The sequence below is a fragment of the Phoca vitulina genome, unplaced genomic scaffold, assembly GCF_004348235.1.
Source record: "Phoca vitulina isolate PV1807 unplaced genomic scaffold, GSC_HSeal_1.0 scaffold6, whole genome shotgun sequence".
NCBI classification, from domain to species: Eukaryota; Metazoa; Chordata; class Mammalia; order Carnivora; family Phocidae; genus Phoca; species Phoca vitulina.
This window is the reverse complement of record NW_022589709.1, coordinates 58572193-58596950: the sequence shown is the minus strand read 5'-3', so window position 1 is coordinate 58596950 and position 24758 is coordinate 58572193. Positions and strand designations below refer to the sequence as shown.

Sequence of the window (24758 nt, the reverse complement as noted above, 5' to 3'; positions counted from 1 at the left end):
TTTACTATATGATAGAGTTACTTAAATAAGATCTTTGTGTGTTCAATTTGACATTATTTTTAATAGTTCTTCGTAAATATAAGATTTGAAGTTACTTTTAACAGGATGTAAATACTATAGTTAATAGAAATAGAAAAATCACATCCAAGGGAATGAATATAAGGAAATAAATAGTTTTTAAGTAATTTAGCATGATTGCTGTGGTAGACCAGATTTAGCTAAGCTTCCTGGGAGCCAAGGTTCTCATTACCCTAAATAAAGAAATGTATCACAAGTTCTGCAGAGGAGACAAAAGATTTTCCTTGCAATTCTAAATGATTTCTAAAATCTGAATTCCCTTATGTAAGAGCTATTTAGTAATGAATAGACAATATTGTTGACAACAATTCAATAGCTCATTCTATAGCTCTCAGGCTCTTTTTCATAATGATTTTTTTTTCAAATTTTTTAAAAATAATGATTTTTTTAATAAGAAAAGGATATAAATATAAAAAGCTCAGTGAAGATGGATTATATACAAAGATAAGATAATATAATTCAAAATAATAGGTTTTTTTTTTGGTACTTTAACTTGATCTAAGGGTAAAATAGATGTGGATGGATATTTTTTATACCCCTCTATCCATCATTGTTCTAATTTGGACTTTTGCTAGCTGGATAGCAGACTATTTCAGGATTTTGTTTTCTAATGAAGGAATGACATATCACAATTCTATTTTGCTTATTGGTGGACTGGAAATCAGTTGAGGAAATGGTTTATTTTCATATTATGAAAGTTGAGAAGTATTTAGGTCTGAGAGAAAGCCGTTCCTTCTCTACAAGGTGTTCTTGCCATTATAAAGCTTGTAGTTTCCTCAGGAGGCAAGTTTACATCTGCTCCTGTCACCCAATGCAAATGCTTTACTGAGACCACTAAAACACTAAGAATATGATACAGATGATTTTAGCTTCGGAGGTTTTCAAGATTTCCAGTAGTATAGCCAGTCACATGTCTGCTATTAAAAAATCCTCATAGTCCCAGGAAATGTCAAATTTTGATCCGCATGGTGTCCCAGTTTGCTTGACTGAGTTGGCTTTAAAAATACAAAGAAGAACTTTTCAGCTAATTGAAAGAGGTGACTTTAGAGTGAGGTATTATTTAACACTGAATGGTTCCATGTTGGAGTATGAATGTCACTGACAGAAATTGTAATTCTTCCAGCTAAGGTACACCCATTCCTTTTTTCATAGTAAGTGTCAGGACTAGTTGTCCTTTTTTTAAAAATAGAGTTAATTTTTCAGAGCAGTTTTTTAGGTTGACAGCAAAATGGAGCATCAGGTCCAGAGATTTCCCCATATACCCTTTGTTTCCACACAGGCATGGTTATCAGCATTCCCCACCAGAGTGGTACATTTGTTACCATTAATGAACCTACACTGATGTGTAATTATTACCCAAAGTCCATTGTTTACTTTAGGGTTCATTCTTGGTGTCATACATTCTGTGACTTTGAACAAATGTATGATGACATGTGTCCATCATTAGAGTATTATACTGGGCAGTTTTACTGCCCTAAAAATCCTCTGTATTTCTTCCTCTTCATCCACTAATCCAGCTCCTGGAAAGTTTTGATGCATCGTTTTGCTTTTTCCAGCATGTCATATAGTTGGACTTTTGTATATATGTATGTATGTAGACTTTTCAGAATGGCTCCTTTTACTTTGCAATATGCATTTATAGTTCTTCCATGTCTCTTCATGGCTTAATAGCTCATTTCTTCTTGGTGCAGTATAATCCGTTTACTGAATGTACCATTTTATCCATTCACCTATGGAAGGACATCTTACTTGCTTCCAAGTAATAACAGTTGTGAATAAAACAGTGTGCAGGTTTTTCTGTGATCATAAGTTTCCAAGTCCTTTGAGCAAATACCAAGGAGCACAATTGCTGGATCATATTGTAAGAGTATGTTTAGTTTTCTAAAAAACCACGAAACTGTCTTCTAAATTGTCTGTAAAAGTTTTGCATTCCCACCAGCCCTGAATGAGAGTTTCACATCCTCAGTAGCATTTGGCATTGTCAATGTTCCAGATTTTGGCCATTCTAATAGTTTGCAATTGTATCTCATTGTTTTATTTATTTATTTATTTTTTAATGTTTTATTTATTTATTCATGAGAGTCAGAGAGAGAGAGAGAGAGGCAGAGGCAGAGGCAGAGGGAGAAGCAGGCTCCCCGCCTAGCAGGGAGCCCGATGCGGGACTCGATCCCAGGACCCTGGGATCATGACCTGAGCCGAAGGCAGACGCTTAACCATCTGAGCCACCCAGGCGCCCTATCTCATTGTTTTAATTTGAACTTCCCTAATAACATGATGTGGAACACCTTTTCATGTGCTTATTTGCCATCTGTATGCCTTCTTTGGTGAGGTGAATATTAGGGTCTTCGGCCCATTTTTATTTATTTTTATAAAGATTTTTATGTATTTATTAGAGAGAGCGCGCACGAGGGGAGGTGTGGCAGAGGGGGAAGGAGAAGGAGTGGATCTCAAGCCAACTCCACACTGAGCTCCAAGGAGCCCAGGCACCTGGCTCAATCTCATGACCTGAAACCAAGAATCAGATGCTTAACTGACTGAGCCACCTAGGTGCCCCCTAGAAGTTATTCTAAAGGTGTCAGCAATGTAATTTTTTCCTCTCATCCATTTTGACATAGAATATTTGTATTGACATTTTAGAATGGTTCCCACCCAAAGGCCATGGTATTTTATTGCAAAAGACTCCCAAGTCCATAGGCATGTAGGAGTTTTCTCAACAGGAACATTGAAAGTGTAATTTATTATTATGTTGGTCCTTGCCATTTATACACCCACGTTGTCCTTAACAGTCATTGTAAATCATTGATGTCATGGAATGCTGTTATTTATTTATTTTTAAGTAATCTCTATGTTCAGCTCATGACCCCAAGGTCAGGTCGCATGCTCTATTGACAGAGCCAGCCAGGTGCCCATATACTTGGAGTCTTAAGACTTCCTTCTTATTTGTCTTGTGAACTTTGTTTATATTTAAATATGCATAAAATACCTAACTTAGAGGCATGTCAGAGTTCAACGTATATGAGTGAACTGGGCACAAAACATGCACTTTTTAGTTGCTCCAACAATAATACTTTTTCACTTTTCCACAGAAAATTTTTAAGAAATTTGTTAATTAACAGAAGTTCTTTCAAAAGTAGTGTTTGAAAAATGAAGGCTGATTTCCACACATTATAAATTAGATAAGTCCAGGAGGACTTAAGTATAGGCAGGATATGTGTAGTAGGTAAAGATCTGGGACAGTGAGCCAGCAGGGCTGAGTTCAGGGACTCTTTATGACCACTTTCCTAATACAACCTAATTAAGCAACATCAGTCCCTCCTCTGTGAAATGGGGATAAAATTAGGGTTAGGGTTAGAACCTACTTTACAGGATATTTTGAGAAATAAGATTATGTATGTAAGCATTTAACAGAGTATCTGGCACATAGTAGCTATCAACAAATGCCCATTTTTATTTTGTATCATCAAGTAGTGAGACTTAATCCCTAAACCTTAATTTATTTTTTTAATTTTTATTTTTTTAAAGATTTTATTTTTATTTATGAGAGAGAGAGAGAGATTAGAGAGAGCATGAGTGGGGGGGGGAGAGGCAGAGGGAGAGGGAGAAACTCATCCCCCAGCGGGGAGACGGATCTGGGGCCTGATCCCAGGACCCCCAGATCGTGACCTGAGCCGAAGGTAGACATTTAACCAACTAAGCCACCCAGGTGCCCCCCGTACCTTAATTTAAATTCTGACTTTTAGACACAGCCATTTCTTACAATCTTAGGAATACCAACACTTAGAAGTTTCTAATTCTATATTGGTTAAATGGAATAGTTTATAAAAGTTGGCACTACAGCAAGATAATGTTTTAAACTGTACATTCTCTATTACAGTGATTTCTTGCTAACATTTGGGATTTCTTCAAAGCCCAAACATCATTCTCCATGATAACATAATAACAACAAAGGAGATAGTTTCTGGCATTCAGACTCTTAATAAAATGTTTATTTTTCACTTTCTAGCAGATTCTTAATGGTGTGCCCTTTTAATTATTGCCCTTTAGTCTTTCTAAACTAAATTTGTCTTGTATCCCCTATTGTATTTCTAAGCCCTTTGAGATTGGAAAACCACATATTATACTTTATGTTCCCCCAACACCTTTGTAGTAAGGCATTCAATAAATAGGGAACTAAATGATGTGGTTAAAAAAAGGAAAAAATAATGTTTGAGTAGTAGAAGAAGCTTAAAGTTTTCTCCCTTATTCTTTTCTATGGGTATTATGCTATTTTACTTAAAAAATAGATGAGTCTTGCCATTTGCAGCGACATGGTTGGAACTAGAAGGTATTATGCTAAGCAAAGTAAGTCAATCAGAGAAAGACAATTATATGATCTCAGTGATACATGGAATTTAAGAAACAAGGCAGAGGATCATAGGGGAAGAGAGGAAAAAATGAAACAAAACAAAACCAGAGAGGGAGACAAACCATAAGAGACTCTTAATCTTAGGAAACAAACAGGGTTGCTGCAGGGGAGAGGGGTGAGGGGATGGGGTAACTGTGTGATGGACATTGGGGAGGGTATGTGTTGTAATGAGCAATAAAAAATGATTTTAGAAAATGGATGAGTCTTTAGGGGTGTCTGGCTGGTTCAGTCGGAGGAGCATGTGACTCTTGATCTCTCGGGGTCATGAGTTTGAGCCCCACATTGGGTGTAGTGATTACTTTAATGAATAAAAACTTAAAAAAAAAAAAAATAGATGATTTTTTTTGCCCTAAGGAACGTTTGGGATGACTTAATAGAATAACAGATGTTATACCTAAATATTAATCTGAATTCTAAGACTTTTATCAAGTGGTGGTATTTTTAAGTTTTACGGATAAATCTTATGCAACAGGGTGTTGAGAGTGATCTGGTTTTCTTTCTTTGGAAGGTTTGTGATGTTTATAATCATACCCCAACTAAGTTATCCCCAAAGCAAACCCATTAGCTTTACAGAAAAATGAGGATTCAGACTGGCTTCTTGTTTTGGTTCTGCCACTTCCTACCCTTTTCTGGTGTTTGCTGGTGGTTTCTTCTCTTGAACCCAGGAAAAAATATACTTAGTAGGAAATTCACCTTACGAAGTTAGGGCCTTGTCTTCACTATGTGAATTTGCATTTTAATAGAGGTTGATTTTAGAGGGTCCAGAAAATATAGCTAATGGAATTTCAAGCAGTGGCATTTGTGTCCAGGATTCTCAAATCAGGTCATGTGTTTGCACAGGTTAGGTTCAGTTTCTAGGACAGTGTACACACTGCATAAAAACATATTTTATTTATAGATCTCTTCATTTAAAACATCAGATAGAGGACCAAAGAAGTAATTACCATGTTGAAGTGGCAGGTGGAGTGAGAAGTCTGTAGTAAGGTAAAAGACCTCACCTGAGCAAGGGATTTGACTGTCTGGCTTCTTTACCGTAGCATAATGTTTCCAAAGTTCATCCATGTTGTATCATGTATCAGTAGTTAATCTCTTTTTATAGCTGAATAATATTCCATTGTATGGATATACAACATTTTGTTTATCCATTAATTAGTTAATGGGTATTGAATTGTTTCCACTTTTTGGTCACTATAGATAATGCTGCTATGAACTTTAGTTACAAGATTTTCAGAGAGGGTATGTTTTCACTTCTCTTTGTTACATACCTATGAGTGGAATTGATGGATTATATGGTAACTATGTTTAGCTTTTTGGAGGAACTGCCAAACTTTTTTTCAAAAGTGACTGTACCAATTTACATTTTCATCTGCAATATATGAGGGTTCCAGTTTCTCCACATCTTCCCTGGCACTTGTTTTATTGCCTTTTTGATTATAGTCATCCTTAGTGGGTATAAAATTTTATTTCAGTATGGTTTTGATTTGTGTATCCCTAATGACTGATAATGTTGAGCATCTTTTCCTGTGCTTATTGACCATTAGTATATCTTTGGAGGAATGCCTCTTCAAATCCTTTGCCTGTTTCTAAGTTTTGTTGTTTGTTTTTTTTATTGTTGTAAGAGTTCTTTATGTATTCTGGATAAAATTCCCTTATCAGATTTTCTCTCATTCTGTGGGTTGTCTTTTTCATTTGCTTGATAGGGTTGATACTCTTTTAAATTTTATTTTATTTTTAAGATTTTATTTATTTGAGAGAGAGTGAGCAAGAGAGAGCGCAGGGGGAGCTGCAGGCAGAGGGAGAGAGAGAAGCAGACTCCCCGCTGAGCAGGGAGCCCAATGCGGGGCTCGATCCCAGGACCCTAGGATCATGACCTGACCTGAAGGCAGATGCTTTTTTTTTTTATTAAAGATTTTATTTATTTATTTGACAGAGAGAGAGAGAGACAGGAGAGAGGGAACACAAGCAGGGGGAGTAGGAGAGGGAGAAGCAGGCTCCCCGCTGAGCAGGGAGCCCGATGTGGGGCTCGATCCCAGGACCCTGGGATCATGACCTGAGCTGAAGGCAGACGCTTAACGACTGAGCCACCCAGGCGCCCTGAAGGCAGATGCTTAACCATCTGAGCCACCCAGGTGCCCCTTCTTTTAAATTTTAATGTTAATATTTCTAGTATTTATTTTATTTTCATGAACGTGACAGAGATGTTTGGTTTTTTATTGAGGAATTATTCTGTTTCTAGTTTACTAGGATTTTTGTCAAGAATGAATGTTACCTTTTTTTAGATTCCCTTTTGGCATTGTCAAGAAGATCCATTTTACCCCCTTTTCATCTGTTTGTGTGATGTATTGTTAATAGATTTATTCTCTTGGCATTCCTAGAATTAATTTTCCATAGTCATGTTTAGTCTTACTGTATTTGAGTTTCTTCTATATAATTTAGGATTTTTTGAAGTATTCTTGAGTATAAATGGCATATTGATGCAGTATGCTAACTTTGATAGGTGTATAAGAATTCTATTGAATTTGTAATATGAATTGAGAACTTTTTCATATTTCCTATTAGCTCTGAATCTCGTGATCAAATTCCATTCCTTTTAAGTTTGCGAGTGCTTAGGTGCTTAGTGTCTCTTAGAGTAGTGACTTATTGATAAACCCTTAAGTTTCATCCATGATTTTCTATTTCCTAAAACCGTTTTATAATTTATATTTTTATAGTAAGTCATGTAAAATTTAGAACGTCACTACATATTGAATTTAGTATTTTTAAAATACTTTTTTTTTGTTTTGCAATATATGATAAAGACCTGCATTTACTCCAAAATACAGAAATAATTTTTGTCTGTGCTATTATATTCCCATTCTGATTCCTACTGGTGTGTTTTGTATCTTTAGGCTTGCTGGGAAATTGTCATTTATTTATTTATTTTTAAGATATTTATTTATTTATTTGTCAGGGAGAGAGAGAGCAGAAGCAGGGGGAGCAGCAGACAGAGGGAGAAGCAGGCTCCCTGCTGAGCAGGGAGCCTGATGTGGGACTCGATCCCAGGACCCTGGGATCATGACCTGAGCCGAAGGCAGATGCTTAACCAACTGAGCCACCCAGGCATCCCGCTGGGAATTTGTCTATTCTTAATGTTTATATTCTTCTCCAGTTGACCCTTGAACAACCTGGGGTTTGGGGGTGCTGACCCCTGCACAGTCAGAAATTGAAGTATAACTTTTGAATCCCCCAGAACTTAACTACTAATAGCCTACTCTTGACTGGAAGCATTATTGATAACATAAATAGTTGATTAACAAATATTTTGTGTGTATATATATATATATATATATGTATTACATATTGTGTCCTTACAATGAAGTAGGCTAGAGAAGAGAAAATGGTATTAAGAAAATCAAGGAGGGAGTCTGAGTGGCTCAGTTCGTTAAGCATCTGCCTTCGGCTCAGGTCATGATCCCAGGGTCCTGGGATTGAGTCCCGCATCCGGCTCCCTGCTCAGCGGGAAGCCTGCCTCTCCCTCTCCCTCTGCCCTTCCCCTCTCCCCCTGCCCATGCTCTGTCTATCTCTCTCTCAAATAAATAAATAAAATCTTAAAAAAAAATAGAAGGGTACCTGGGTGGCTCAGTCGTTAGGCATCTGCCTTCGGCTCAGGTCATGATCCCAGGGTCCTGGAATCGAGTCCCACATCGGGGTCCCTGCTCAGCGGGAAGCCTGCTTCTCCCTCTCCCACTCCCCCTGCTTGTGTTCCCTCTCTCGCTGTCTCTCTCTCTCTGTCAGATAAATAAATAAAATCTTTAAAAAAGAAAAGTAAAATCTTTCTAAAAAAAAATCATAAGGAAGAAAAAATACATTTATAGCACTGTACTGTATTTATAAAAAAAAAAAATCCACTTACAAATCCACTTGAATATGTGGAGATTGAACCCATATTGTTTAAGAGTCAACTGTACTGCCACCAAAACCGGAACCACCTCTTGGATTCATTCATCATTTTTACCCTTTCTCTTTTCTAAATGATTAATTCCTGCTTTTTTCTTTATATTCCTCCACTAAATGGAGACATACAACAGGGAGTTGGATATGCAAGTCTGGGGTTGATAGGAGTGGTCTAGCCTTCAGTGTAGCAGGCAGTTCTGGTGTGCAGCCTCTTGGCTTAGCCTCTGACTTTAACTGTAGGTGCAAGAAACAGTACCATAACAATGCAGAGTCACCTTAGGATGTCCTTCCCAGTGAAAGGAAGCCCCAGTGATTTCTCTGCTATGGGAAGCCATCTATACCAGAAAGCAAGCATAGGCTGGTAGCCAGTGAAAGTTAATGTCCCGTAGAGGCAACCCTTAAACCATGGCAAACAGGAGCAGATGGAGAACAGCTTGTCTCTCATCCTATAAGCAGACAATTCTGAGAGATTGCCTGTGTGCTTCTCAAGAAGTTTAAGTAGAATGAGCCCCTGTTGTCCTTAGGAATGACTTTGATGATATACCATTCCTTATATTGGCTTTTTCTTTGTCCCTGCCTTACTCTTTCTGCTCCCTCAGGTCATTTCCTGGACAGGGAATGTCCTGTACTTAAATCCTTACTTAAGCCTTTGCTTTTGGGAGAACCCAAACTAGGACAGGTATCATTTGAGTACTTATTATTTAAAGAGTTGATAAGATTTCAACACTTGAAACTGGATGATCATCAAGGATGATGTGGATATGGAGAAGAGGACCAAAATCTGTGTTGTCGATCGCTATAATGTGTTAAGTGGTTGGCATTAAAGAGGAGCAACTAGCAAAGGAGACTGAGGCACAACTAGTGGTGTAATAACAAAATTAGGAGCATGTGATGTCTTGGAAATACAATGTGATGTGAATTTAGAATTTATCTATTGAATTTGGCAATATGTGGGCCATTGATGAACTAGGAAGAATAGTTTCCATTGAAGTGACGGGGACAAAAGTGTGATTGGAGTGGGTTTAAGAACAATTGATGAAATAATTGAAGACAGTGTATATAGACAACTTGTCTGGAATTTTGCTGTAAAGGGGAGCAGAGAAATAGATTGGTAGCTGGAGAGAGATATTGAGAGTGAGGTCTTTTTTTTTTTTTAAGATTTTATTTATTTGAGAGAGAGCGTGTGCAGATGAGCGGGGGCGGGGGGCATGGGGAGAAGGAGAAGCAGACTCCCCGCTGAGCAGGCAGACTGATGAGGGGCTGGATCCCAGGACTTTGGGATCATGACATGAGCCGAAGGCAGACGCTTAACTGGCTGAGCCGCCCAGGTGCCCCGAGAGAGGTCCTTTGTAAGATGGGAGAAAAAATACACCTACTTGCTATAACATATTGCTGCACATGGTCAAAATCAATTGTTCCTTTAGAGTATTTTAGAGAACCAGGATTCTCTTTGGTTTATTTGACCATTTTGTTCTGTTCCCAGCAGGGCTTCCCAGATGATGCTTAATGGATTTCAAGCATCAAGAAAAAGAAGTTGTTAATAGTAGTCGTTAGCAGAAACTGAGGCTATTGGGTGTTACTCTAGCATGGAAATGAATACTAGGAAGTAAAAAGAAATAAAGGAATACACATAAGGAAGTTAATCCACCCACAAGATTATGTGTTATGAGGAAGAGTTGAGGATCCAGTCTATGAGGAAGCTATTTCTAGGTTTGAAATAAGGCCAAGATTTATTTTCCCTATCACAGTAATAAGCAACATCATTGTGAATATACATTTGTGATACATACTGCCCCAAATGTCTTTTTTGCACAGCTTTTATTGACCTATTGTTGAAAATTACAGAATCAACTATAATGTTAGGAACAGTGAATGAACACACAGACCTCCAGTATTCCTTTTCTGCACCATTTCATCTTCCCACAGTTTGGTTATGAGCCATAATGAGCTGCTTTCTTTCCTGATTCTCCCTGTACTTGCTCTCTTTGATTATAGAATGATCTAATCTTAGCCTTTCAGAGTTAAGTAAACAAATTCTGTCTGGGGTGTTTGCATTTGTAGTCTTATTTCTAATTGCAGAATGAAATACTTTTTTTTTTTTTGTAAAAATAACTAGGCCCTCTTCTCCCATAAATTAATGTCATTTCTCCTAAACTGAGATGGAGGAGAATTCGGAGATTTTTCCTCTACCTTGATCAAGTGTACTTGACAAAGGAGGGGGTCAGGCTGGACATCTTCCATGAGACTGTCTTTTCTATAAATGAAACAGTTTCACCTACATTGGAAATGCCCTGATATTTTTGCTTCTAGTTAGGTTATAGGAGGACACAGAAAACCTTTGATTCCCTGGTAAGAATAAAAAAAATCTGGAAACAAAAGGATCCTGCTTTAAAATAAAAAATAGGGCTAGCAAAAATCTGTGAAATCAAGAAAGCCCTAGTGAACTAAATTCCACAGATAATGAACCTCTCCTAGGTGAGTCAAGAGTGTGATAGCTTCCCTCCCTGGGGACACTTGCCTGGTATCAGTATAGGATGGAGAAGTGGACTTGCCATAAATGCAAAGACTGAAGTGATGAGGATAACTCATCCAAGTTTTTGAATGACATTGTGGGCTTTTGTGAATGGGAATCTGACAAGAGCCCCAAAGGCAAAATAAGTCATTAAGCCTGATAATTCTATCCACCTTGAATTTTGTCATGAAGCAGCAGTAGAGGAGGAGGCCTTGAAAAGCTCAGAGAAACGTGTAGTCCTGAAAATTCAGTGGTTCTTGCGTTGTGGGACCCTGCTGGATTAGAATCTAAAGGTAAACTGAACCAAAAAATACTTGGAACTGCATCCCAAATTCTTTCTACCCCAGATGGTGACAAGATCAAAAAGGTGGCTGTCTTTGGGGGTAGAAAAGTTGTAAGTTGAAGTGATCACAGATGAAATCAGTCTAATTAAAGCTGCAGCCAGTCCCAGCTCATAGAGGTTTTTGCTAGGAATATGAATTATCAGTCACCTATCCTGAGAGAAGAGTGTAGACTCTCTGGGAAATAAGGAAAACTTAACAAAACAATATTGTGCTTAATTCTAAACTTTAATCCTACAGCGTCTAGAATACTATGAAAAATTGTGAAACATACAAAGAAACAGGAAAATGTGATTGTATATTTAAGAGAAAATAGTTAATAAAAGCAGACTTACAGATGACGCAGTTATTAGAAGTAGGAGACAGGGATTTTAAAACAATTTACAGAGTAGTATGTGAGGGATTGGGTATTTCAGGAGAGTAATGGACAACCTGAAAGTGAGCCAGATACACCTTCTAGAACTGAAAAATTCAGTATCTTTAAAAAAAAAAAAAACTGCTCAAATCAGCTTAACCAGCAAATTTGTAGTAAGAAACAGACTGGAGAAAATGGTAAATTTGTGAATAAATATGAAATTCTGTTTTCTTGTTTTTATTTTTTTATTACCTTTTTTATATTTATTTATTTTAGAGAGCATGCAAGAGCAGGGGGAGGGGCAGAGGGAGAGGGATTGAGAGTCCCAAGCCAACTTCACACTAAGCGTCGAACCCAATGTGGGGCTTGTTGTCATGACCTAAGCTGAAACAAGAATCGGTCGCTTAACCAACTGAACCACCCAGGTGCCTCTTTCTTGTTTTCAAATTTGTATGACAGTTGATAGTGTAAAGCAAAAAATATTGTGGGATTTATAATATGTGGAAGTAAAATGTATGACAGTAGCTTGAAATACGGGAGAGAATAAATATAAATTATACTCTTAAATTTCTTAGATCATATGTGAGGTGACATAATATTTGAAGGTGGACTGTGATGAATTAAGACTGCATATTGTATATTCCTAGAGCAACCAAAAAAAAAAAAAAAAAAATACAGCAAAAAGGCCATAAAATGAGGGGTGCCTGGGCGGCTCAGTCATTAAGTGTCTGCCTTTGGCTCAGGTCATGATCCCAGGGCCCTGGGATCAAGCCCCGCATCAGACTCCCTGCTCAGCGGGAAGCCTGCTTCTCCCTCTCCCACTCCCCCTGCTTGTGTTCCCTCTCTCACTGTCTCTCTCTCTGTCAAATAAATAAATAAAAATCTTAAAAAAAAAAAAAAAAGGCCATAAAATGAGATAGTATGGGGGAAAAATAGCATCATTTGCATTATTTGAAGTCAAGAAAAAAGAGGAACAAAGAACTAATAGAAAATAAACAGTAATGAAATAGGCTTAAATTAAGCACACCAATAATTATATAAATGGTCTAATCCCATCATCAAAACATAAAAATTTTCAGATTGGATAAAATAGTAAGACCCAACTGTATGCTTCATACAAGTAGGCACTTTAAATATAAAGATAAATTTGGTTAAAGGAATAGATGGGAAAAGATAGCACTGTATTAAAACTTACTGAAAGAAAGCTCCTATGGCTATAATGATATCAAGCAAAATATATTTCAAGGCAAGGATTGTTAGCAGAGAAAAAGAACATCTTATAATGATAAAAGGTTACACTTATCAAAAAGATATAAGAACCCTAAATGTGTATTCACTCTGTAACAGAGCGTCAAAATACATGAGATAAAAATAGACAATTATAAAAGGAGAAATAGACTTACTTATACTGATGGAGATTTCAGTACTTTCAGTATTTAAAATTGTAAGGATATAGAAGATTTGAACACCACTGTCAACCAATTTAACCTAATTAACATTTATAAAACATTATACCCAAGAGATGCAGAATGTGACATTCAGGTGGACATGAAACACTCACCCATATAGAAGTTTTGTGGGGCTGTCCAAAAGCTTCAGCATATTGCAAAGGCTAGAAATCATAATATGTTCTCTGACCATAATGGAATTCAGTTAGAAATCAGTAACAAATAAGGTTTAGTAGGTCTCCAAGTGTTGAAATAAAGATGATTCTAAATAACCCATGGGTAATAGAATAAATCAAATGGAAAAACTGAAAGCATTTTAAATTAACAAAGACATATCAAAATTTATGAAGTGCAGCTTATTAGAGAATTTACAGTTTTAAATCTTGAAGAAGAAAGTATTAGAATCATTTATTTAATCTTTATCCTAAGAGGAAAAAAAGAAGACAATTAAATTTAAAATAAATAAAAGACAGAAAACAGAAAAAACTGAAACTAATGAAATAGAGAACATACCCTAAGAAAATGAACAAAGCGTAAAGTTTCCTCTCCAGAAAAACTGATACGGTTGTTAAAGTTAGGAAGAGGGCGCCTGGGTGGCTCAGTTGGTTAAGCGACTGCCTTCAGCTCAGGTCATGATCCTGGAGTCCTGGGATCGGGTCCCACATCGGGCTCCCTGCTCGGCGGGGAGTCTGCTTCTGCCTCTGACCCTTCCCCCTTTCATGCTCTCTCTCTCTCTCATTCTCTCTCTCAAATAAATAAAATCAAAAAAAAAAAAAAAAAAAGATTGATGGCTTAAAATAACAGGAATTTGTATTTCTCTTGAATTTGTGAATCATTGTTGTAGTCTTTTATCTTAGGCTGCTTTATGACGTCAAGTTCTTGGGGCAACATTCAAAGAAGGTGAAGGTGGAAGTTTTAAATCTTCTTGAGGCATAGGTACTGTTATTTCCAAAACAAACTGCTATATAGGCAAGTCACAAGATCATCCTGAATTTCAAGGAATGGGAAAATAGACTCAGTCTTTTGATCTTGGGTGGTATAAAACACTGTGGCCGTGTTTCCTTTTTTCTTTATTTCTTTTTCTTTTTTTTTCTCAGAGGGAGAGTGAGTGCAGGGTCTGGGGGAAAGGGCAGAGGGAGAGGGAAAGAAAGAATCTTAAGTAGTCTCCACGCCCAGTGTGGAGCCCAACGCAGAGCTTAGTCTCACCACCCTGAGATCATGACAGGGGCCGAAATCAGCAGTTGGATGCTTAACCAACTGAAACACCCAGGCGCCCCAACGTGTTTCTTAATTTATAGTGGTTAAATCAGAAACAGTAAAGGGTCTAGATTTCCCCATCTTTACAAGCTAGTATGTTAATCTGTCAGAATACACACGACCTCTAGATCAGAGACAGAGTTCATTACTCACTACAAAAGCAGCAGCCAGGGCATGTCTTGTGTCAGTTACCTGAGCCTTAATCTTCACAGGGCTACACAGTAAGGGTCAGATGGTACCTGCACAGGCAGTAATGTGCATTGCAGGAGAGCAGCCCCAAATTGGGAGACTCTGTTTACATAGCCCCACCGGTAATGAGAGTCTGTGTCCTTTCCTCTGAAAGTGAGAGATAGAAACCTTATCTTTACTCTGGAATTTAAGCAAATCTTCTTGAGAGAAGATGTTGGACTGTCTTAATTTTGCTAAGCATTATTATCTTGGAATGTCTCTTAATACAAACATCTTAAATTGCCTGTAAATGACATTGCTCAGAGAACCCAGACCATGCAGAAATGTGAGATGTTCAGGGAGAATTATATTCCAATACATTGTTTTCCAACTCTCTTGCACAATAATTTACTTTCCTCCCATGTACAAAATTCTATCACTCTCTACTTTTTTTTTTTTTTAAGATTTTATTTATTTATTTGTTAGAGCACACAAGCAGAGGGAGCGGCAGGCAGAGGGAGAGAAGCAGACTCCCCTGCTGAGCAGGGAGCCCAATGTGGGGCTTGATCCCAGAACCCTGGGATCATGACCTGAGCCGAAGGCAGACGCTTAACTACTGAGCCACCCAGGCGCCCCTGCCCTGCCATTTGTAATTAGAGAAATGCAAAACAAAAATACAGTAAGCTATTGCTATGCACGTACTACTACTAAAGAAAGACTGGAGAATATCAAGTGTTGGTAAAGATGTAACTGGAACTCTGGAAGTGTTAAATGATAAAACCACTCTCTAAAACAACTTTAAAATATATATATAATTAAACATAGACTGTGACCTAGCAATTTCACTCCTATTTATTTATTTATTTATTTTAAAGATTTTATTTATTTATTTGACAGAGAGATAGACAGAAGAGCACAAGCAGAGGGAGTGGCAGAGGGAGAGGGAGAAGCAGGCTCTGCACTGAGCAGGGAACCCGATGCGGGACTCGATCCCAGGACCCTGAGATCATGACCTGAGCCGAAGGCAGACGCTTAACCATCTGAGCCACCCAGGCGCCCCCCATGTATTTATTTTTATTTTATTATTTTATTATTTTCACTTCCATGTATTTATCCATGAGAACCAAAGCCTGCATTCTTATAACATTTATACATAAATGTTATTGCACTCTTATTCAGGACAGGTTGCTTTGGCTAGGGTGTTGATTGGAAAGTAGCACATGGGGACCTCTGCTGCAGTGGTGGAAAGACTGTATTTATGTATGTATATAACTTTTTCACCCCCTTTACGCATCCCCCCCCCACCCCCCCGCTTCTGGCAACACCAATCTGTTTTCTATATCTAGGAGGTTTTTTGGTTTGTTTTTAGATTCCACATATAAGAGAGATCAAATGGTATTTGTCTGACTTATTTAACTTAGCCTAATATCTGTCCGTCCAAGTTGTTGCAAATGGCAAGATCTCATTCTTTTTATGACTGAATAAAATTTGTGTGTGTGTGCACTGCAGTGTACATGGGGGTGCATATATCTTTACTGGTTAGTGTTTTTGTTTTCTTCAGATAAATACCCACAAGTGAAATTGCTTGATCATATGGCTGGATTTTTTTTGTGGGGAGGGGAACCTCCATATTGTTTTACATAGTGGCTGCAGAAGGGTTCCCTTTTCTCTACATCCTCACCAATACTTGTTATTTCTCATCTTTTTGATAATAGCCATTCTAAAATGTGAGATGTGATATCTCATTGTTTTGATTTGCATTTCCCTGATGATTAGTGATTATTGAGCATCTTTTCATCTGTTGGCCATCTGTATGTTTGGTTTTTTTTTTTTAAAGTGTCTATTCAGATCTTCTGCCCATTTTTTAATTGGATTCTTTTTGTCATTAATTGTATGAGTTCTTTATATATTTTGAATATTAGTCCCTTAGGACTTGTATATATTTTTCTCTCATTCTGTAGGTTACATTTTCCTTCTGTCGATGGTTCCTTTTGCTGTGCTGGAGGCTTTTTTAGTATGATGTAGTCCTACTTACTTGTTTTTGCTTTTGGTGTCAGATTCAAAAATCATTGCCAAGACCTTCGTCAAGAAGCTTACCCACCTGTGTTTTCTTGTATGAGTTTTATGGTTTTAGGTCTTAGGTTCATCTTTTTTTTTTTTTTAAGATTTTATTTATTTGAGAGAGAGGGAGAGCGAGCACACACAAGCTGGGGGAGGGAGAAGGGACTAAGCATACTCTGTGCTGAGCACGAAGCATGACACGGGGCTCGATCTCATGACCTGGAGATCATAACCTGAGTTGAAATCAAGAGTCGGACCCTTAACCAACTGAGCCACCCAGGCACCCACGGTTCAAATTGTTAATCCATTTTGAGTTAATTTTTGTGTATGATAGAAGATAGTGGTCAAGTTTCATTCTCCACTATCATTCATTGAAGGAACTGTCCTTTAGCCCTTGTGTATCCTTGGCTCCTTTGTTGTAAATTAATTGACCATATTTTTTTTGAAAAATGGCATTGGAATTTTGATAGGGATTACATTGAATCTTTGGATTGCTTTGGGTACTATAGACATTTTACCTGTATTGATTCTTCCAGTTCATAAGTATGGAATAGCTTTTCATTTATTTGTGTCTTGAATTTCTTTCATTAATGTTTTAGAGTTTTCAATATTTAGATCTTTTACCTCCTTCATTAAGTTTATTCCTAAGTATTTTGTTCTTTGATACAATTATAAATGGGGTTGTTTTCTTTATTTTTCTTTCTGAAAATTTTAGTGTATAGAAATTCAACTGATTTTTGTATCCTACAACTTTACTGAATTCACTTATTAGTTTCAATAACAGTTTTTTGATGGAGTCTTTCGAGTTTTCTATATATACTATTATGTCATCTATAAATAGTGACAGTTTTACTTTTTTCTTTCCAATTTGAATGCCTTTTTATTTATTTTTCTTGCCTAATTGCTCTGGCTAGGACTAGAAGGCTTCACTGGTGAATAGTCAAAGAACAGTTAATACCTATCCTTTTTAAACTCTTCCAAAAAAATAGAAGAGGAGGGAAGTCTTGCAAACTTACTTTATGAGGCTTTCATTACCTTAATAGCAAAACCAGACAAAGACGCCACAAGAAAAGAAAATTACACAGCTGTATCCCTGATGAACATGGATGAAAAATTCCTGAACAAAATATTAGCAAACTGAATTCAACAGTGCATTAAAAGAATCATATACCGTGATCAAATGAGATTAATCCAGGGATGCAAGGATGGTTCAACATCCTTAAATCAGTCAGTGTGATAGATTACATTAACAAGATGAAGGATAAAAAATCATATAATCATCTTAATAAATGTGGAAAAAGCATTTGACAAAAATTCAACATCTAGTTACGATAAAAATTCTCAACAAAGTGGGTATAGAAGAAGGAACATATATCGATGTAATAAAAGCCATATATGACAAGCCCATAGCTAACATCCTACTCAGTGGTGCAAAGCTGAAAGCCTGGGGCGGCTAGGTGGCTTAGTCACTTAAGTGTCTGCCTTCGGCTCAGGTCATGATCCCAGGGTTCTGGGATCGAGCCCCACGCTGGGCTCCCTTTTCAGTGAAGAGCCTGCTTCTCCCTCTCCCTTTGCCTGCTGCTCCCCCTGCTTGTGCTTTCTTTCTCTCTCTGTGTCAAATAAAAATCTTGAAAGGCTTTAATCAGGAACAATAAAGGATGCCTACTCTTGCCACTTTCATTCACCATAGTATTAGATTTTATATTGTCATTGCTGTTAGTTACAGGGATTTATACAGTTTCCAAACTGTAAGAATCTATTTCATTATGTAAGTAATTTGTAGAAATGTAAAAATGGAAATTTCTTTAAATGTGGCACTCTTTAGTAACTTCAATATGTATGTCTGCTACTTTATTCCACAGTAAGATTTTTTTAAAACATGTTTAGGGTAACCATGGTTTGTTATGAAAGTAGGATTCGTAGTGCCAATATTGAAGAAAGTCTCAGCTTTCTACTGGATTAGAATTAGGCCAGTAGGGTTCAGACATTGATGCTAGTCTTACAGCTATAAGTGTGGAACTTAGCTGTTTGTTGCTGTATATATTGTAGGCATAGCACATTTTATACATTCAGTTATTGATTTTTGTCCTTCAGGATCAAATGCTCTTACACAGCATTTATAATTTTTTCATTGTATGAATTTCTTGCCTTTCTATTCTTATTTTTTTTCATATCACATTTGTTTACTATTCATGTACTTACCCGTAATGGGTTAATAGTGTCCATTAAATGCCTCAGAACTAAGGACAGGTATACCGAGTATAGATTAGCAAACACTGTGATGGCCATGATTAAACTAAAATGATCTTAAACAACCACTGAGTGTCAGCTAATAGCTGTGGGTATGCCTGAGGAGCCTTGGTTGTACCTTTCAACTTCTGAACTCATGTAGAAAGATTGTTTCAACATTAAAATTTCTCTCAAATCTACTTGGGTATATCATACTGATAGGAAAATATACTGTATTTTTAGATCGATAGGGAACTATAACATACTGTGTTTTTATAGGTTTTTTTTTTTTTTTAATTTATTCATTTGAGACACAAATACAGAGAGAGAGGGAGAGGGAGAAGCAGACTCCCCACTGAGCTGGGAGCCCAATGCTGGGCTCCATCTCAGGACCCGGAGATCATGCCCTGAACCAAAGGCAGACGTTTAACCATCTGAGCCACCCAGGCACCCCTTAACATGCTATATTTTTAAAAAACTTTATAGTGACTTCACCTTTCACTTGTTATAGTAATACCCAAGCTGAGAATTTGTCAAAATAATAGTAGAGAATTGGGAGGGAGAAAATATGGTGGTTTGAGCATAGATGAAATAAGATTGACCGTGTATTGATTATTGTTGAGAATGTTGGACAAAAAGAATTACATTAGCACTTTAAGATAGAGAATCTTGAGTTTTATATCTAATCTCCAAAATAAGAATCTCCAGAGGGGCACCTGGGTGGTCACTCAGTTTAAGTGTCCAACTCTTGATTTCAGCTCAGGTCGTGATATCTGGATCGTTGAGATCAAGCCCTGAGTTGGGCTCCATGCTCAGGGTGGAGTCTGCTGGTCCTCTTCCCCCCACTCTCACACTCGCTCGCTCTCTCAGATAGATAGATACATAGATACATAGATAAAATAAAATAAAATAAAATCTTGGAAAAAAAGAATCTTAAGAAGGCACAATAATCTATATTTTTGAGAAATACCCTTTGTGAGTTTTATTTGGTTAGTTATACCATTGCACCCAAGGTATGTTTTTTGTTTTCCTCCTCATGAGCAGCTTTTTTACTGGTGGAACATCTTGCTAGGACAGTCTATGAATTGTTGCCCAAATCTCTTTATAAAAATTTACCAGTGGGCTCTTCTAGGGTATTCCTATCTGTTTACGAATCAAATGTTGTGACTCTTGGTTCACAATCTACTCTTGCTACTGCTCTATTTTTCTAATGTCCTTTATAGCCAAACTACCTGAATTGTCTGTATTTGCTATATCAGGTTATCTTGTTTTTTCTTGAATTGCCTCCAGACATTGTTTTGTTTCTACCACTCCGTTAAGTGACCTTGTTAAGATAATCAGTGACCTCTGCTACACAGTGGTAATCCCAAATTCTTATTAACATAGTTGATAACTTCTTCCTCCTTGAAACATTTTCACTTTGCTTTTACAGTATCATTTTTTTTTCTTGACTCCTTTTTGGTTCTTTCTCTACTTTCTCATCTCTTATTTTTGTAATATCCCAGGGTTTAATCATTGGACCTATTCTCTTTTCTGTCTGTGCTCATGCTCTTGATGTTTTCATGTAATTTCATTGCTTTAAATATCATCTGTAGGCAGATGACTTCCAAATTTGTATCCTCAGCTTGGAACTGTCCCCACATCTCTGAATGCCCTTATTCAACTGCCTACTAAAGATCCTGCTAGGACATCATTCAGGTATTTTAAACTAACGTTTCTAAATACAGGTTTCGCATCTCTCTTTTCTCCATCCTGCTCTTCCATAGCCATATTCTGTTTCAGCTTATTGGCAGTTCCATTCTACCAGATTATTACATATGTAGGAGTATGTTGAATGACAAATTTATTGATCATCTTTGTTTGCTATATGCACAGGTGTTTTTTGTGGCATGTACTATAAGAATTTGTGGGGAAGGTTAAACAACTCAGGAGTACTAAAACCATTTGGCACAGAGAAAAATAGCCCAATAAATTTAGGGTAACTGTAAAATTTTGAAACACAAATTTATTAACATTACTGAATTTTTTAACAAAAAGATTGTGTATACTTTTTATTAATGTTACTGTTTCGGGTTTAGGCTATTTTACTTTGTACTATGTACTATGTAATATTTCACTTTGTAATATGTTTATAGGTACAGAAAACTTCACAATGGTTTAAATAAATGGGGGATTTTGTTTTCTTACATACCAAGAAATCCAGAAGACAGCAGTTAACATTGGTCCAGTTGCTCAGCAGTGCTTTTAGAGATCCCCAACTTGTTCTGTTTTGTTTTTCTTTGTCAGCCTTATTAGTTGTTGTTTTAATTTGTTTTTTAATACTCACACTTGTTGACTTATGGTCATAGGATTGTTGTTGCAGCAGTAGACATGTTTACATCTATCCCTGGATAAGGAAAACAAATGTTTGCCCATAACCAACCCCATTCCATCCCCAAAGCAGACTTAATATGTCACTGATCTCAACTGTGTCCTCCAGCCCCTTGAGCCTTCCAATTGTGGATATTTAGCTGGGTCAGTTACTGCCCCAAAGAAGGTAAAATTTCTGTAAAGGGAGGAATAGAATCTGATCAGCCGTTACCATTGTCTGCCTCACAGAACCATCAGAGACTACTAAATTTAGGGGTGCGTGGATGGCTCGGTTGGTTAAGCATCCAACTCCTGGTTTTGGCTCAGATCATGATCTTGCAGTCATGAGATTGAGCCCTGAGTCGGCTCCATGCTTAGCACAGTCTGCTTCAGATTCTCCCTCCCTCTCTGTCTCTTCCTCACCCTGCTCACTCTCATTTGCTCTCTCTCAAATAAATAAATAAAATTAAAAAAAAAAAACTGCTAACTTTAAATATAATTGGTGATTTGAATTTATCTGCTTGGAAAAACTTCATTATTTCTCAGTAGGTTCAAATAAAATGGATTTTAATGTTAGGTGAGGGCTATAATTTTAATGTATAGATGAGGGCTCACCACAGTTTACAAACAATCCAGTGACTGGTTAAGAAGCTAGCTATGTATTTAGAAGTTAGCAAATTTGTGTGTTTACACTAGTGAATTTTTGAGAATTATAATTTACATTTTGAGGCAAATAAGAATTTAGAAGAGATGATGATCCCTTAAAGTCATAAAGATCTATTTTTATTGTTAATTTTGTTTCTTTATTTGGTTTCCATAGAATGTTGGCTCAATTAAGAAACATCAGGGAGATAAATTCAACCCAGTGGTAAGTAGCTTTAATTTCTTTTGTTAGAAAGTGTTTGGCTTATTGTTATGCCTTTTTTTTTTTTTTCTTAGTTGGCTTCTCTTTCTCCATTTGATAGGAATATTTTTATGTCTCCCGTGTTAAGCCTGGTTTATAAAATGGCTCTTACTTATCATAACACTAAAATTCTAATGAACATTCCCCATGTTGATCGCTTCCTTTTGAGAACAGACCAGGCTTCCTTTGGTTTACTTCCTTATAATAATTGTGTAATGGAGGATCTCTTTGGTTGTTATTACGCATTTATTTCTCTCTCATATGGTATTTTCCTCCTGTACCCTCAATAATTAAGTTCCCCCTCCTTTCTTATCAGTTTTAGTCTGCTAAATTAGGGTCCATTTTTGTATTGGCTCGAGGCCCACTGAATTTAATCTAAGGTCTAAACTGCTCTCTTCATAGCCTCTGTTCACAGGAAATTTTTACTTAAGATGTAAACTGTTTCCTAGAGCATCTAATTTCCTTTTCTGAATTCATTGTCTCTTCTGAGAAGTTTTACAATTTCTGACCATCTGTCTGTCTGCAACATGATCTGTTTATGGTTAGCACTACAAAAAAATCTTGGAGGTTGTTTTAGCTTCATTAACAATTACTCTGTCTTGTAAATTGCCTTATGCTTCAAGTGTGCTGCACAGATGATAACATCTAAAATAAATACACTCTTTTAAATTACATATATTTGGTAGTAAACATTTCATGCCCTTTATTCTCAGCTAGCAATTATACTCCCAAATCCATTATAATTCAGGAATTTTTAGGCCATATCTTCCAATTCTTGGGTACTATCATATAAATATAAGCATACAATGTTTATAATTTGATGAACCAGAATATTTTCAGACATCGAACCAACACTGTCCCACAGAACTTTCTGCACCGATAGAAATGTTCTCTGTCTTCTCTTACTGAGTGTAGTAGCCACTAGCCACACATGGGGCTGTTGAGCTTTTAAAATGTGTTTAGTGTGAGAAACTAGGTGTTTAATTTTATTTGAATTAACTTGAATTTTAAGTTAAAAATGGTTACATTAAAATGGCCATATGTCTAGTGGCTATCGTATTGGGAAGAGCAGATTGAGTTCCCTTAAGGTTGTTAAGTGTCCTCTTAACTCATTATCAGTTGATCTTAGAATCTCTTGAGCAAGAAATTTCATATTCATTTTTGGAACCTTTTACTTTGGGGAATGTCATAAACACACAAGGATAAGCTAAATTCCCCTTTAGCAATGAAATTCTTATTAGATAACAAAACTGCTTATTCTAATCAGTAAAACTCACCTACATATAAACATAGATTGTTAATAAACATTCAGTAAACTTTTCTGGGTATTTCTTTGTTGACAAAGTTTTTTTGTTTTTGTTGAAGTGTAATGGACATAACATTATATTAGTTTCAGGTGTAGAACATGATGATGATTCAGTATATGTATGTATTGCTAAGTGTCCACCACAATAAATCTAATTAACATCCCTCACTGTATGTAGTTACAAATTTTTTTTCTTGCAATGAGAACTTTTAAGATCTATTCTTTTAGCAATTTTCAAATAATGCAGTACAGTATTATTATTATTAACTATAGTCACAATGCTATGTGTTATATTCCCATGAAAGAAAGATTTTATGTAGAAACTTTTATGTTTGACATCATAGTGTAGGGGAGGAAAAATTTTTCCTTGACCGTTTTAGGGTCTTTGGCTGGGTCTGAAAACTAACCTGACAAGTACAGTATTATTATTATTAACTGTAGTCATGATGCTATGTGTTTTATTCCCATGAAACAAAGATTTTATGTAGAAACTTTTGTGTTTGACATCATAGTGTAGGGGAGGAAAAATTTTTCTTTGACCCTTTTAGGATCTTTGGCTGGGTCTGAAAACTAACCTGACAAAAACAGTTTAACAGGAGAAAGCATGCACATTTATTTCATACAAGTTTTAAGTGCACAGGAGCCTTTATGAGGAGTAAGGACATAAAAAAACCATTAAAACTTAGTGTATTTATGCTAGACTTGACGAAGAGTGTAGGCTTGTGTACAAGTATGATAGGTCAGAGTATGAGGTAAGTGTAGTAACCTGGGGGAAATTTAGTAAAGCCCATTTGTTAGGATTCTTCTCCATTCCTGAGAGATTGGGCAGCTCTTTTCCTTCAGTTATAAGGAAGGCATCTCTCACATGAGGATTTTGTGACCTATTTCAGTGGAGAAGTAAAAGGGGAGGCCAGCATGACCTTCCTGCTTCGAAAGTATTCAATATGTCAGGGTACCATACTTTGGAGTGGTGTGTTCTGAACCCCATCAGTATTTTATTTTTGTAAACCCTAAAGGAGAAGTGCCTAGTAAAGACCTATTGATATTTTAATCATTTTGAGAACCTGAGTTCAAGTGTATCATTATGTATGGAGAAGTAGTATAATGCAGTAAGAGCACAGAATCCGTTTCTTTATAGAAAAAGAGGGATAATAGTACATGTCTTAGATATACGAAGATGAAATGAGAATATACATGTATTTTATCTAAAGAACTTAGCACAGTGCCTGGCACATGGTGATTGACTAAGAATAGTCCTATTTTTAAAAAGATTGCAAGGGAAATACTTAGTTGTCAAACACTTTAAGAATATCATGTAATTTAACTTACTCTCAGGAAACAAACTGAGGGTTGCTGGAGTGGAGGGGGGTGGGAGGGTTGGGGTGGCTGGGTGATAGACATTGGGGAGGGTA

The 24758-nt window shown here is 36.8% G+C and overlaps 1 protein-coding gene across 8 annotated transcripts in view; it reads left to right on the top strand.

Moving 5' to 3' along the window:
• ERBIN (erbb2 interacting protein) overlaps positions 1-24758 on the top strand; it is a 124787-nt gene that overhangs the window by 19543 nt on the left and 80486 nt on the right. For 7 of the 8 annotated variants that reach the window (XM_032404317.1, XM_032404313.1, XM_032404321.1 and 4 more), the window contains exon 2: positions 21957-22004. The exons of the other annotated variant lie outside the window; for it this stretch is intronic. The gene's annotated coding sequence lies outside the window, so the exon portion shown is untranslated. The remainder of the gene's footprint in view (positions 1-21956; positions 22005-24758) is intronic. 8 annotated transcript variants of the gene reach the window in all.